The sequence below is a fragment of the Equus asinus genome, chromosome 10, assembly GCF_041296235.1.
Source record: "Equus asinus isolate D_3611 breed Donkey chromosome 10, EquAss-T2T_v2, whole genome shotgun sequence".
NCBI lineage: Eukaryota > Metazoa > Chordata > Mammalia > Perissodactyla > Equidae > Equus > Equus asinus.
Window position 1 is genome coordinate 79,261,734 of NC_091799.1, and position 6,081 is coordinate 79,267,814.

Below are 6,081 nucleotides of genomic sequence, written 5' to 3' on the forward strand. Positions count from 1 at the left end.
TTCACAACAACACGGTAAGCCAGCAGACAAGCAGCCACGTCTGTGAGCTACAAGATGGCTGCTGCTTTACTTCTGCCCTTCGAATCTCCTATAAGAATATCTCTTGTGGCCTATTCTAGGTAGAAACATACAGGGAGAGGAATTCTGGAAAATGTAACTCATCCTAGCCAAGTTGACACATTACAAAGTCACCACATTACCCATTCGTTGAATCACTGGCATTCACCCTTCTATGGAGAAGATAGATACTACTAAGAACAAAGAGTTTGTTTTCAGCTTGAAGTCTTCAAGCAAAGTTATTTGATTCTTTTTTTTTTTTAAAGCTTGGCACCTGAGCTAACAACTGTTGCCAATCTTCTTTTTTTTTCAGCTTTTTCTCCCCGAATCCCCCCAGTACATAGTTGTATATTTTAGTTGTGAGTCCTTCTAGTTGTGGCATGTGGGATGCCACCTCAAAGTGGCCTGATGAGCAGTGCTACATCTGCACCCAGGATGCGAACCACGGAAACCCCGGGCCACCGAAGCGGAGTGCAGGAACTTAACCACTCAGGCACGGGGCCGGCCCCTATTTGATTCTTTAGTGAGACAACTGTTCAAGCAGTTCAGCTTTATTCACAGAGAAAGGGGCTCTCTAAATTTGTTATATATCAAACTCAAAGCGTTAAAGTCTGAATATGGAATTTTACCATAAGCCACGATGCAGAAGCAATCTAGATAGGACTCAGAATATATGTAAGAGAAGGACTATCCAGGCAAGCAGAGGAAGAAGAAAGCCTCTCTGCTTAGTGGAAACAAGGAATCAGAGATGCACGTATTTTAACATAAAATCTCATGATGATGAGGTTGAAGAGAAAGTTGAAAGCAGAGTAACTTTTCCCAGTTCTTGGAAAAGACTGTCCCTTGGGCTGCTCCTCTATCCCCAATTTGGGGTGATCCCAGCAGAATAAAACATGATAACATGTGGGACAGTTAGGGAAAGGAGCTGAGTCATCATTCCTGACCTGCTATCAGCTCTTCTGTCAGTTTCAAGGGACATAATGTTCTCACATGCTCCAAAGGAGTTGAGAGAAAGGGGACCACACTGTGAAGGCAACAGAATGGAAAGATGAAGGATGTATCTGAGCCTTCATGGTCATTGTAGCAACAGCAAGGGAAAAATTAGAGACTTACTAACTGTCCCACAGTAGACACCACTGCAAGAGACCCAGGAGCAAACATCAGACATCCTGAAGAAGTGATGGATAAGCATATAGAAACAAAGTTTGAGTACAACCACTCTCTCCCCCTATTGCTTTCAGGACACAAAACCCCTCCTACCACTATCATTATGAATCTACCTTGTAGTTTAGGTAGAATGAGAAGAAGAAAATCTACAAGATAGAGCATTTATTTGAAAGAGACTTTACCAAAGAAGAAATGGAAGTACCATTAATTGACAAAGTAAACACCTTCTCTACTACACATTCCAGTGGAAGCTCAAGAAGAATGTTCAATTGTAGAAAACTACATTTTCTTTGTAAAACAGATGTAAATTTGCCATCTTTTCACTTGATCACAAAAGAATACATCAGGAAGACAAAAGGCAGAGTGAAGAGAATTAGATAAAAATGGAACAAGAGCCCAGCATGATCAAAACTTGTAAGAAACCTGTTGAACCCCTGTGTTAATAAGCCAACCAACTTTTTTTATTATTAAATCCAGTTTGTGTGAGGTTCTCTGATACTGAAGATCTTTATTAGGGCTACAGAAGGCAATTTAAATCAACCAGTAAGTCACAGAGTTGGGAATTAAACACAGGATGTCTAACATCCAAAGCTGGTCTCTTAATCACTACACCATAATACAAAGGTGTAGCCATTCCCTCTGTGGTGTTTGCTGAATCTGAAATCACTTGCTACTCAAAGTATGGTCCAAGGACCAGCAGCATGGGCATCACCTCGGAGCTTTTTAGGACAGCAGATCTCATGTGGCCCCACCCACCCCAGACCTACCCAGAATCTGCATTTCAACAAGAATTCCCAGTGATGCATATATACATTAAAGTTTGGGAAATACTGTTTAAAGTCATTCTTTTCTTTGGGTTTTTAAAGCATGTTCCTTACTCATTGCTGGTTAAATACTGATCTATTTCCTCACCAAACCTGTGATATTCTTGAAGGCAAGAAATATGTTTTTTTTTTTTTTGGTTTAAAATATCGTTTATTCATAAATATGTCCCTCTTGGGTCTGCCCCTCTGGCCGCCGTCTACTTGGCCATGTCAATCAGGCTCTGCAGGGAGGTGGGCACCCAGGTCTTCTTGCCCTGGACGAAGACCACTCCCCGGTCAATGTACATGACAATGCGGCCAAAGGTGTAGAGCTGCTTCCCTTCGTGTCGCTTCCCGATGATGGGCATGAAGACGATGTTGTGCTCCTCAGCCTTGGTCTCAATGAGGTCCTTAAAGTTCATGGGCATGGAGCCGGCGGCCATGCCAATGCCCCTCTGGGCCATGTTCTCAGCCTCCCGTCGCTCCTGCATGGCCTCGTGCTGGAAGTCCTTCCTCCACTCCACGTGGGTGAGGTAGGCAATGTTCTCTCGTGCTCCGGGCTGCATGTAGGCCCCCACATTGGAGGACACCGCCCTGTTCATAATGTCAAGTGCTTCATTAAACTTGTCGTTGACGGACAGGTGTGCCAGCACTTGGTCTGAGAACATGGACTTCCAACCCAGGTACCACTTGGTGATCTCCTCATAATTGGGGCTGTTACTGAGCCAGGAGCACAGCACCTGAAGCCACTTGGGAAAGAAGTGCTTTTCAAGAAGCCCCACCAGGCTGGAGACAGAGATCATCCCTTCCCAGGTGATGACCCAATAAAAGGCATCCATGTGCTGCTGGTGGGGGTTAATGACCAACTCGCCAAGACACATCTCCAGCTTGGGCACTATGTTCTTGACCATGAATGCTTCCCAGGAGCCAGGGGTGAAGACCTCCTTCTAGGGCTGCAGAATGAGCTTGGCTGAGGAGTCGCTGGGGTGCCACTTCTGCAGGGCACGGGACAGTTTGCTGCGGATGGAGGAATAGAGCCGCTCCAGACGTGCCTGCATGAGGGGCAGCCACGGGGGGATCCAGGAATGGATGGGGATGGTGTCCGTCAGTGGGTTCCAGTTCTCCACCTCCTTCTGCAGCTTGGGGAAGATGAGCTGGTCCAGGATGGTATCTAAGATCCACACGGGGATAATGTGCACCCAGCTATCCAAAAAGTCCACCATCGGGTCACAGTTCCTTGGTTGCCACTGGGTGACAATGTTTCGAACGATAGGCATCCAGACTTCCCAAAAGAGCCTGTGAAAGGCATCTGCCAAGAGGTCCTGCCCACCGTGTGACAGGAGCTGGTCGTTCTCCAGGAGGCTTTTCCACTTAGAGATGATCTCGGTGCCGTAAGTACAGTCTTTGAGGGGGTCCCACTCCTTGAAGTACTCCTTCATGAGCGGGTAGACGATGGCCACGGTGAGGTCCACACGGTGGGACATCCAGTAGTCCTCATAGTACTTGTCCCTCAGGGTCTCAAAGATGCGGGTGCACCCGTCCAGCGTGAGGGGGTCGCTGCAGTTGGGCTGCATGCACCGCTCGCACTCCTCCACCATCTCTAGGACCTTGCTGAGGTTGGAGATGAGCCGCTCCTCGTGATCCAGGACCTCCGACATCTTCTCCAGCTCGTGGGAGAGGTTGACCACCATGTCCTGCTCGTACTGCAGCTGCCGGTCGTTCTGGATGATCTCCTGCTCCGTGAGGTCGATGAGCAACTGCAGGTTGTGCTCCAGCTCTGGCAGCGCGAAGCCCGGGGCCTTGGCCTCTTTGCCGGGCTGTGGTGGCTGCGGCGACTGCAGCAGCAGCCCGTCGTCGGGGACGTTGTGCTTGTGGCTGATCTGGCCGTAGCTGAAGTAGACCTTCTGCTCGCGGCCAGTCATGTCTATGACCTTGACCTGAGAAAGCTCCTTCTCGGGGGCGGTGAGCTGCTTGCTAACCCTGCCCTTGGCCTTCAACTCTTCCACGGTCTTGTAAGAGTATTTGGGCTTCTTCTTGCTTCCGCTTGGGCCTTGTCTCCACTGGCTCAGCTCCTTCTGAAACTCCTCGGCCTCTTCCTCTGAGTGGACCACAGGGAAGTCCTGCAGGGACTGGGGGGTGCGCTCGGAGCCGTAAGCTCCCACAGCACCTCTGCCCTTTCTCTGTTAGGCTTCGATTGGCTTAATGATACCTTGTGCATTCTTCCCAAGGCCCCTCCCGGGGACGTAGCCCATTTTCTGAAGAAGCTTCTGTCCAATTCCTTTTGTGTGTCTCTCCCAGCTGCCAAAATCCATGAAAGACTTGGTTCCTCCAACAAAGCCTTTCTGGCTGGGTGTAAAGTTGCCTCCCGTTTTTAACTTCTTGGGTCCAAAATCCTTAGGAAAGTCATCCTGCTTGACAGGCTCCTCTTCGTCATCAGAATCTTCCAGCTCCACCTCCTCTGCTGCCCGCTTCTTGAGCCCCGCGCTGATGAAGCTGACTGGCGCTGAGCAGTCGCGGGCTCGTTTGCCTCCAAAGCTGGGTCTCTCTCCATCCGAGGCTCGCTCTGTCCACACTCCATTGGTGGCCTCTTCCTTGGTCCGCCGGTTGGGGTTGAATTCATTCTGGAGATCCCAGTCGGTGATCTCGAAGTTCTCCCGCTCGTCCTCATCATCATCCATGTGGCCTTCCCCGTCCCGGTAAAAGTGGGGCAGCGGCATGGCCAGTCACTTTGAGAACGCCTCTCCCGGGCCCAGTGCGGAACACAGTAGCCCCCGCCGCGCGTGCACAAGGAGCCCACTGCTCCAGCAGCCGGAACCCGGAAGTGGCGGCCGGAACCCGGAAGCGGCGGCCGGAACCCAGAGTGGTGGCCGGAACCCGGAAGTGGCAGCCGGAACCCGGAAGTATTGAGACCGGTCCGCCATTTTTTTTTTTCTTTCGTATTCTAACCACTTGTGATAAAAACTGCTAGTTGTCCACCAAAATCAGGGTACGTTGCTAATCTACATTTCCCAGCCTCCTCTGCACTCAGATGTGACCATGTGACTAAGTTCTCTCCAACCCAACAAAAGCAGAAACATTGTGTACTATTTCTGGGCCCAGGTCTTAAGACTGTGGGTGTGCTCTCTCTTTTTCCTGTTCCCTTGGGCTGGAATCCACTGTGACCCAGTCTTGATTATGCAACAAGCCACTGGAGAATGACAGAACAAGTAGGTTGAAGGAAGCTGGATCCCTGAATAATTGTGTGGAGCAGAGCTACTCCAAAAACTGAATCATTCACCTTTTAACAGTTACACAAGAGAGAAATAAACTCCTATGTTCTTTAGACCACTGATTTATTGTAGGGGCTTTTTGATACGGCAGCCTAGTCTTGCCCTAAATAATTCACCACTCCATTTTATAACAGACCTGAGGTTATAAGGATTCCCCTCATGGAGGGAGAATGTCCTCAGATACATGAGACAAGCCCTCAGCAGCCATTTCTGTACTATGTGATCCTAGACATAGCTGATAGATCCGGGAGTGGAGCTCTTACCCAAACCCCATTTGCATTTTCCCTCCAAGAGATTGACAATTTTGAACCAAGACAGCGGCTGAGAATAATTGGAGCTAAGTCATGTTAATGGCAAGGCTTTAATGTTGCACTGTGCAATACAGGAACATGTGGGCTATTTGAAGTAAAATAAAATCTAAAAGTCCGTGTCTCAGTTGCACTAGCTACATTTCAAGTGCTCAATACTGTTTGTGGCTTATGGCTACCATATTGGACAGAGCAGACGTAGAACATTTTCATTAATACAGAAGTTTCTACCCGACAGCACTGTCCTAGAGAGAATGTCCATGATGTCTCCTGGTTCCAGTCCTTCTCAAAGATTGCTTGTTGAAACCATTTCTTAGATTCCGTGGGATACAACAGAATCTCTACAATAAATTCCCTCTCTTGCTGAAACTAGTCAGATTTGATTTTATTATCTGCTACCAAAAGGACCTCAGTTATTATATATATGGCACTATAACTACAAAATACCGAGTCTGATGGGGGAATTCTCAGGCTTAT

At 48.5% G+C, this 6,081-nt stretch overlaps 1 pseudogene; it reads right to left on the minus strand.

Annotated features, from left to right (window-relative positions):
- Nucleotides 1-2,203: 2,203 nt before the first annotated feature.
- Nucleotides 2,204-4,769, minus strand: LOC106824791 (tuftelin-interacting protein 11 pseudogene; annotated as a pseudogene).
- Between the last annotated feature and the right edge of the window lie 1,312 nt (nucleotides 4,770-6,081).